At 44.1% G+C, this 10,000-nt stretch overlaps 1 pseudogene; it reads left to right on the top strand.

Annotated features, from left to right (window-relative positions):
- The window catches only part of LOC124006935, a 230,217-nt pseudogene that overhangs the window by 177,232 nt on the left and 42,985 nt on the right, over nt 1–10,000 (top strand).

Genomic DNA, 10,000 nt, shown 5'->3' with positions numbered 1-10,000 from the left:
TCTTCACTATTATTCTACAGTGTAGAAAATAGTCAAAAGAAAAAACAAACTTTTGACTGGTTCTGTAGCTTGAGCAATTCACCTACAATATTCTAATACAATATTGTGCTACTCTCTCTCTCTCTCTCTCTCTCTCTCTCTCTCTCTCTCTCTCTCTCTCTCTCTCTCTCTCTCTCTCTCTCTCTCTCTCTCTCTCTCTCTCTCCTCTCTCTCTCTCCTTCATCAGGGGTAAGTTTCTGGACTATGACCGTGATGACGTGGCGGCCCAGGATCGTGAGTGGAGAAAGTACGAGTTCCATTATGATAACGTGCTGTGGGCCTTCCTCACCCTCTTCACCGTCTCCACCGGGGAGGGCTGGCCAATGTGAGTAGCCCACGCCTCACACCAGCCAATAGGCTGCAGAGAGTGGATCAGGCCAGCCAATTACTGGAAAGAACCCAGTCACATAATCACTGGCTAGCCAATCACCTACACATCACCTACTCACATAACCACAGGGTAGCCAGTCAGCTTCCCGGGCAGACGAGAGGACCCCAACGGGGTCCTTCAACCCCTATTGAACGTACATTTTACATCCAATTCAAAGGCCAAAGTGCTATGGGGGGAAATAAATGCTCTCAGAGGGATGCTAGGTGGGGCGAGCTCCAGTGGGAGGTGTGTGTATATATGTGTGTATGTATGTGTATGTTTCTGATTGTGTGCATGCTTGCATAGAGTTAATGTTCAGGAGGAGACCGCGCTAGTCAGAGATACAGTATGTCCCTCATCATTACCCTGATTTATATGGCATGTAGAATCTTCACGGTGCTGGAGTGTCTTATGTGCTCTCCTCGGCTTGTCAGTCATTTTTCATCGCTCTCTCTCCACCCCCCCCTCTGTCATTCTCTCGTTCTCCTTCCACATCATTAATCCCAAGTGATAATGCAGGGCAACACGGTATAAGTTATGTAAAGTGAGTTTTGTTACATATGTTTGAGTTACATAAACATGCCACATAATCAATATTTTCAAGCTGTTGCTACTCAATAAATATATCTTCTAAACGTCATATGTTTTGGTGCAATAAGTACGTTTCTTCATGTTGTTCATTACTACAAAGAAAGATCTTCTAAATGACCAAAACGTAAATGTAAAAATGTACAGTTGCAAAGCATGCTGGGTATTATTCTAAAGAGCTCCTCCCCCAAACAAGACAATGTCACGCCCGGTCAGAGCATGACTACGGGGGGTTTCTAGCATTTCTATTTCTATGTTGGTGTGAGTATGGTTCCCAATTGGAGGCGGCTGTTGCCTCTAATTGGAGATCATACTCAGTGTGGTCTGTTTCCCACCTGCTTTGTGGGATATTGTTTGTGTTTTGTTTAGGGCAGTGTGCGCTACGAACGGCAGGTTCGTTTGTTCTTTGTTTATTTAAGTTTCACTGAAATAAAGTTTGTGGAACTTTGCACTCAACGAACGTGACAAAATACATTTCAAATAAATGGAACTTTAAAATATATTTTTAAATATAATCTACTTGAAACACATAATTAATGATGAAAACATATATAATGTAAACAATGACATCTGCCTAAACAAAGTATACTTTATATGTGATATTACCTAAAAAGAATTGTATACTTTATATGTGATATTACCTAAAAAGAATTGTATACTTTATATGTGATATTACCTAAAAAGAATTGTATACTTTATATGTGATATTACCTATAAATAATTGTATACTTTATATGTGATATTACCTAAAAAGAATTGAGTTGCTTGAACTCAAAACAAATCAAATGTTGAGAGAAAAAATAGACCATTGTACTTACTAAGAATTTTGAGCAAATGTACTTTTTTTTATTGAAATACCTTATTAACATAACTATTCAGACCTTTTACTATGAGACTCGAAATTGAGCTCAGGTGCATCCTGTTCCCATTGATCATCCTTGAGATGTTTCTAAAACTTGGAGTCCACCTGTGGTAAATTCAATCAGGCCTTTATGGTATAGTGGCCAGACGGAAGCCACTCCTCAGTAAAAGGCACATGACAGCCCGATTGGAGTTTGGCAAAAGTCACGTAAAGACTCTCAGACCATGAGAAACATGATTCTCCGCTCTGATAAAACCAAGATTGAACTCTTTGGCCTGAACGCCAAGCGTCATGTTTGGAGGAAACCTGGCACCATCCCAACGGTGAAGCATGGTGGTGGCAGCATCATGCTGTGAGGATGTTTTTCAGCGGCAGGGACTGGGAGACTAGTCAGGATCGAGGGGAAGATGAAAGGCGCACAGTACCGAGAGATCCTTGATGAAAACCTGCTCCAGAGCGCTCAGGACCTCAGACTGGGGCGAAGATTCACCTTCCAACAGGACAACGACCCTAAGCACACAGCCAAGACAATGCAGAAGTGGCTTCGGGACAAGTCTCTGAATGTCGTTGAGTGGCCGATTGAAACTGATCGAACATCTCAGGAGAGACCTGAAAATAACTGTGCAGCAACGTTCCCCATCCAACCTGACAGAGCTTGAGAGGATCTGCAGAGGAGAATGGAAGAAACTCCCCGAATACAGATGTGCCAAGCTTGTAGCTTCATACCCAAGAAGACTCAATGCCAAAGGTGCTTCAACAAAGTACTGAGTAAAAGGTCTGAATACTTCTGTAAATGTCATGTTTCACTTTAGATATTTTAGATTTTTATAAATGGTCAAAAATGCTTTGTCATTGTGGGGTATTGTTTGTTGATTAATGAGTGAAAAAAGGATTTAATCTGTTTTAGAACAAGGCTGTATCAAAATGTGTAAAACGTCAAGGGGTATAAATACTTTCTGTGTTGTACAAGCAGGTTGTGAAATAAAATGGTGGACCTGGGGAACATTCTATTATTCCATGCTTTATAGTAATATCCCCTGGAGGTGACAGATCAATATTGGGCTTGTTTTGTTCCAGTAAATGTATAGCATTTTATTTCACAACATGCTTGTACAACACATATCCTAATCAGTGCCTTCAGAAAGAATTTGTGACTCAATTGAATATAAATGACACTTAGAATGTGTGTCACTGGCCGACACACAAAACCCCATAATGTCAGAGTGGAATTATGTTTTTAGAATTTTTTACAAATTAATAAAATATTAGGGAATCTCTTGAGTGTTCAACCCTTTTGTTATGGCCTAAATAAGTTGCATGGACTCACTCTGTGTGCAATAATAGTGTTTAAGATGATTTTTTGAACGACTACCTCATCTCTGTATCCCACATCCCACAGAGACAATTATCTGTAAGATCCCTCGGTCGAGCAGTGAATTTCAAACACTGATTCAACCACAAAAGACCGTGGAGGTTTTCCGTTGCCTCACAAAGAAGGGCACAAAGAAATAAGCAGACAGTGAATATCCCGCTGCAGAGGAAGGAAGGCCAATAGTGACTTTAAACAGTTACATAGTGGAATGACTGTGATAGGTGAAAACTGTATATATATATATAATATCTTGAATACAAAGCGAATCCAATACAACACATCACTATTTTCAATCATGGTGGTAGCTGCATCATGTTATGGGTATGCTTCTCACGGGCAAGGACAAGGGATATTTTTACAAATACAAATAAACACAATAGAGCTAAGCACAGGCAAAATCCTAGCGGCAAACCTGAGTCAGTCTGCTTTCCAACAGGCAAATTCACATTTCAACAAGACAATAACCAAACCTAAAACACAAGGCCATTGTCTTGCTTACCAAAAAAATAGTAAATGTTCCTAATGTGGCCTAGTTACAGTTTTGGCTTAAAATTGTCTTGACAATCTATGGCAAGACTTGAAAATGGCTGTCAATGATAAGCAAACAACTTGACAGAGCTTGAAGAATTTTAAGAAGAAGAATGTGCAAATATTGTATAATCAAGGTGTGCGATGCTCTTAGATACTTACCCAGAAAGACTCACAGCTCTAATCGCTACCAAAGGTGATTCTAACATGTATTGACTCAGGGGTGTAAATAAATTCTGTATTTCATTTCTAATACATTGGCAAAAAAATTAAAAATGACTTTGACATTATGCCATATTGTGTGTTGATGGGTGGGGAAAAAATGGACTTCATCCATTTTGAATTCAGGCAAAATGTGGAACAAGTCAAGGGGCATGAATACTTTGTGAAGGCTCTGTATGTGCCCTACCTTGGCTGCCATCTGTATTGGCTATAACAATTAAGCTAGTTAGGATAGAATAAACTGTCATGTCCTCCAGAGGGAAATTGTCTTAGATTATTATTATTATTATTGCTGTATACAAAAGCCCTGTACATTACTTAACATATGCACAATAGTTGCATGTTAACCCAGGCAGTTAACCCACTGTTGCTAGGCCGTCCCTGAACAGGCAGTTAACCCACTGTTCCTAGGCCGTCCCTGAACAGGCAGTTAACCCACTGTTCCTAGGCCGTCCCTGAACAGGCAGTTAACCCACTGTTGCTAGGCCGTCCCTGAACAGGCAGTTAACCCACTGTTCCTAGGCCGTCCCTGGGCAGGCAGTTAACCCACTGTTCCTAGGCCGTCCCTGAACAGGCAGTTAACCCACTGTTGCTAGGCCGTCCCTGAACAGGCAGTTAACCCACTGTTCCTAGGCCGTCCCTGGACAGGCAGTTAACCCACTGTTGCTAGGCCGTCCCTGAACAGGCAGATAACCCACTGTTCCTAGGCCGTCCCTGAACAGGCAGTTAACCCACTGTTGCTAGGCCGTCCCTGAACAGGCAGTTAACCCACTGTTCCTAGGCCGTCCCTGGGCAGGCAGTTAACCCACTGTTCCTAGGCCGTCCCTGAACAGGCAGTTAACCCACTGTTGCTAGGCCGTCCCTGAACAGGCAGTTAACCCACTGTTCCTAGGCCGGCATTGAAAATAAGAATTTGTTCTTAACTGACTTGCGTGGTAAAATAAAAATAAAATGTTTGTCTTCTTAGTTCAGTGTAATTGGCATTGTCTCATGTTTGTGTAGCCCCGGAGTGAAGTTTCCTCTAGGTTCTAGGATCAGCTTCCCCTCTCCCAATCCTAACCCTAACCATTAGTGTGAAAAATGTGAAACTGACACAAGTTCAGCCACTAGGGCCACATTTACCCTGCCCCTTTTCATCTATAAATGCCTCTGTGTTTGCCTGTTCTCTCCAGGGTCCTAAAGCATTCTGTGGATGCCACCTATGAGGACCAGGGCCCCAGCCCAGGCTTCCGGATGGAGACCTCTATCTTCTATGTGGTCTATTTTGTGGTCTTTCCCTTCTTCTTCGTCAACATCTTTGTGGCTCTCATCATCATCACCTTCCAGGAACAGGGAGACAAGGCCATGTCAGAGTGTAGCCTGGAGAAGAACGAGGTACACACACACACACACATACACACCTTCCAGGAACAGGGAGACAAGGCCATGTGAGAGTGTAGTCTGGAGAAGAACGAGGCACACACACACACACACACACACACACACACACACACACACACACACACACACACACACACACACACACACACACACACACACACACACACACACACACACACACACACACACACACACACACACACACACACACACACACTCCTTCCAGGAACAGGGAGACAAGGCCATGTCAGAGTGTAGTCTGGAGAAGAACGAGGTACACATACACACACACACACACTCCTTCAAGGAGTAGGGAGACAAGGCCATGTCAGAGTGTAGTCTGGAGAAGAACGAGGTACAGTATTCTCTCTGAACACACGCAGTCACACACAGAGAGAGAAAGACACCACATACACAAAAACACACACATGGAGAGAAAAACACACACACATACACACACACACACATACACACACACACACACACACACACACAAACACTCAAACCTAGTTGCCTGGTACCCAAAAGGTACTTTTTGATTCAACTTGCACAGACAGTTATTAATACAAGGCCAAGTCATTCCTGTCGCTCCTCTGTTCAAACTGGCCCAGTGTTGGATAACACCTGTTACAGCACCAGTTACAGCACCAGTTACAGCACCAGTTACAGCACCAGTTACATCACCAGTTACAGCACCAGTTACAGCACCAGTTACAGCACCAGTTACAGCACCAGTTACAGCACCAGTTACAGCACCAGTTACAGCACCAGTTACAGCACCTGTTACAGCACCAGTTACAGCACCTGTTACAGCACCAGTTACAGCACCAGTTACATCACCAGTTACATCACCAGTTACAGCACCAGTTACAGCACCAGTTACATCACCTGTTACAGCACCAGTTACAGCACCAGTTACAGCACCAGTTACAGCACCAGTTACAGCACCAGTTACAGCACCTGTTACAGCACCAGTTACAGCACCTGTTACAGCACCAGTTACAGCACCAGTTACATCACCAGTTACATCACCAGTTACAGCACCAGTTACAGCACCAGTTACAGCACCAGTTACAGCACCAGTTACATCACCAGTTACAGCACCTGTTACAGCACCAGTTACAGCACCAGTTACAGCACCAGTTACAGCACCAGTTACAGCACCAGTTACAGCACCAGTTACAGCGCCTGTGGACTTTTTCAGCTCATTTCCTTGCTAGCCTGTTTTTTCCCTCAAAACACATCACACACAAAAGAACAGCAACACACCTGTGAAGCAACCAGCCCAGTGTAATCCATCCAGCTCTCTCTATTTCCTACATCATAGAGAGTTTCACCTAGTGTGTCTCAAGTGGCACCCTATTCCATTTATGGTGCACTATAAAGGGAATAGGGTGCCATTTGGGACGCAAGGTTTTGTGCTTCAGGTTGGTAAACTACTGGCGTGTGATCAGAGAGACTGGTTTTGATGCCTTGTGTGAAGATATTAAACACGTCTGGAAACTGTTGGGATGCATGCTAGCGCCTGTGGGACGTTAGTTTTGATGTTTTTCATTTGATTGTACCTTGGTCCTTACTAGGACAATTCCCAGAACTTTCAATAAATTCCCTAATTTTCCCGAACTCCTGATTGAACTTGGATTTCTTCCAAGTTCCCAGAATTGTGTAGAGCCTTAGTTGTTACTTTATGTTTAGCTTTTTTTATACTAATAATCAGTGTTTGAACAATATCAGATCTGATTAGGGAGATGAGTGAGTTTCACAAACTTATACATAAGATACTTCTAAGATAATCTTAAAATGTTTTTTTTTATGTACTTTGTTCTCTCCCTCCCTCTATCCTGCCTCATCTCTCTTTGTCTCCCTCCGTCCCTCCGTCTCTCTCCCTCCCACCTCCAACACAGAGAGCTTGTATCGACTTTGCCATCAATGCCAAGCCTCTGACGCGCTACATGCCAGCTGACAAGCAGTCGTTTCAGTATAAGATGTGGCAGTTTGTGGTGTCGCCGCCCTTTGAGTACTCCATCATGACCATGATCGCACTCAACACTGTGGTGCTGATGATGAAGGTCAGTGACTCCTCCCACACACCAGGGGGCGCTGAGTGGTTGTGAAATCGAATCCTCGATCTGTTGTAAGGGAAAACCTTGAGCGGGATAACTTTTGGGAGAGGGTTTTGGAATGAGTAGGCAGTATAATTTGGACGTATCCATTGCTGATGTACAAGCTAGTTTTAGGAGCAGCTTCTCTGATGCTAACCCTTAACTACATTGCTGATCCAGGTCTGTCAGACTGAGGGACGGTGTTTTACACACAGGGTACAATGCACTGATGCATAGACAACATTCTTGTCTTTCTGCCCATTCATTCAGTTGGCTGTCTCAAACAAAGAACTGGGTAACACATCATGTACAGTGAATAATGGCGCCGGAGGGGGTGGCTGCCGTTTTACGGTCTCCTAACCAACTGTGCTATTTTGTTTTTTTGGAACTAATTTTGTACATAATGTTGCTGCTACCGTCTCTTATGCCCCAAAAAAAGCTTCTGGACATCAGAACAGCGATTACTCACCTCGAAGTGGACGAAGATTCTTTCTTTAATGAGTCTGACGCGAAGGATATACTGCTTTGTCGAGACCAGGCCCTGTCGTGCGCGTGAGGAAAAGATGGAGAAAAAGGGGGATGAGGGCGGGGTGCCTTGTAAGAATTCGCCGACTCCAACACCATCATTAAGTTTGCTGACGACACAACAGTCTGATCACCAACAACAATGAGACAGCCTATAGGGAGGAGGTCAGAGAACTGACAGTGTGGTGCCAGGACCACAACCTTTCCCTCAACAATGAGACAGCCTATAGGGAGGAGGTCAGAGAACTGGCAGTGTGGTGCCAGGACCACAACCTTTCCCTCAACAATGAGACAGCCTATAGGGAGGAGGTCAGAGAACTGGCAGTGTGGTGCCAGGAAAACAACCTCTCCCTCAACAATGAGACAGCCTATAGGGAGGAGTTCAGAGAACTGACAGTGTGGTGCCAGGACCACAATCTCTCCCTCAACAATGAGACAGCCTATAGGGAGGAGGTCAGAGAACTGACAGTGTGGTGCCAGGACCACAACCTCTCCCTCAACAATGAGACAGCCTATAGGGAGGAGGTCAGAGAACTGGCAGTGTGGTGCCAGGACCACAACCTCTCCCTCAACAATGAGACAGCCTATAGGGAGGAGGTCAGAGAACTGACAGTGTGGTGCCAGGACCACAACCTCTCCCTCAACAATGAGACAGCCTATAGGGAGGAGGTCAGGGAACTGACAGTGTGGTGCCAGGACCACAACCTCTCCCTCAACAATGAGACAGCCTATAGGGAGGAGGTCAGAGAACTGGCAGTGTGGTGCCAGGAAAACAACCTCTCCCTCAATGTGAGAAAGACAAAGGAGCTGATCGTGGACTACAGGAAAAGGAGGGCCGAAACAGGCCCCAATTAACATTGACTTAAAGATTTGACGTGGGTCTCCAGATCCTCAAGAAGTTCTACAGCTGCACCATTGAGAGGATCCTGACTGGTTGCATCTCCGACCTAGTATGGTAACTGCTCAGCATTTGACCATAAGGTGCTCCAGAAGGTAGTGCGTACGGCCCAGTACATCACTGGGGCCAAGCTTCCTGATATCCAGGACTTCTATACCAGGCGGTGTCAGAGGAAGGCCCTAAAAATAGGAAAAAACTCCAGTCACTCTAGTCATAGACTGATTTAATCATGTAACCTAACCCTGATTTAATCATGTAACCTAACCCTGGTTTAATCATGTAACCTAACCCTGGTTTAATCATGTAACCTAACCCTGGTTTAATCATGTAACCTAACCCTGGTTTAATCATGTAACCTAACCCTGGTTTAATCATGTAACCTAACCCTGGTTTAATCATGTAACCTAACCCTGATTTAATCATGTAACCTAACCCTGGTTTAATCATGTAACCTAACCCTGGTTTAATCATGTAACCTAACCCTGGTTTAATCATGTAACCTAACCCTGATTTAATCATGTAACCTAACCCTGGTTTAATCATGTAACCTAACCCTGGTTTAATCATGTAACCTAACCCTGATTTAATCATGCACCTAACCCTGGTTTAATCATGTAACCTAATCCTGGTTTAATCATGCACCTAACCCTGGTTTAATCATGTAACCTAACCCTGGTTTAATCATGTAACCTAACCCTGGTTTAATCATGTAACCTAATCATGCAACCTAGGTAGTGCGTACGGCCCAGTACATCACTGGGGCCAGTTTCCTGACATCCAGGATCTACAGTATATAATAGTCGCTGTCAGAAGAAGGCCCAAAAAATTGGCAAAGACTCGAGTCACCCAAGTCATAGAATGTTCTCTCTGCTACCGCACGCCAAACGGTACCGGAGCACCAAGTCTAGGACCAAAAGGCTCCTCAACAGCTTCTACCCACAAGCCTTAAGACTGCTGAACAATTAATCAAATGGCCACTCGGACTTGTGTACTATAGGTGTGTGTGCGTGTGCGTGTGACAGATTGACAGGAAGATGAGGAAAGAGGGGAAGGATCACTTTCACAGGCAATGGTACAGTATGTCTGTAGGACATTGGGAATGGGCATCCCCATT

The sequence above is a fragment of the Oncorhynchus gorbuscha genome, linkage group LG20 (assembly GCF_021184085.1).
Source record: "Oncorhynchus gorbuscha isolate QuinsamMale2020 ecotype Even-year linkage group LG20, OgorEven_v1.0, whole genome shotgun sequence".
Classification (NCBI taxonomy): Eukaryota; Metazoa; Chordata; class Actinopteri; order Salmoniformes; family Salmonidae; genus Oncorhynchus; species Oncorhynchus gorbuscha.
The sequence above is the reverse complement of the archived record's forward strand: the minus strand, read 5'-3'. Positions and strand labels throughout refer to the sequence as shown.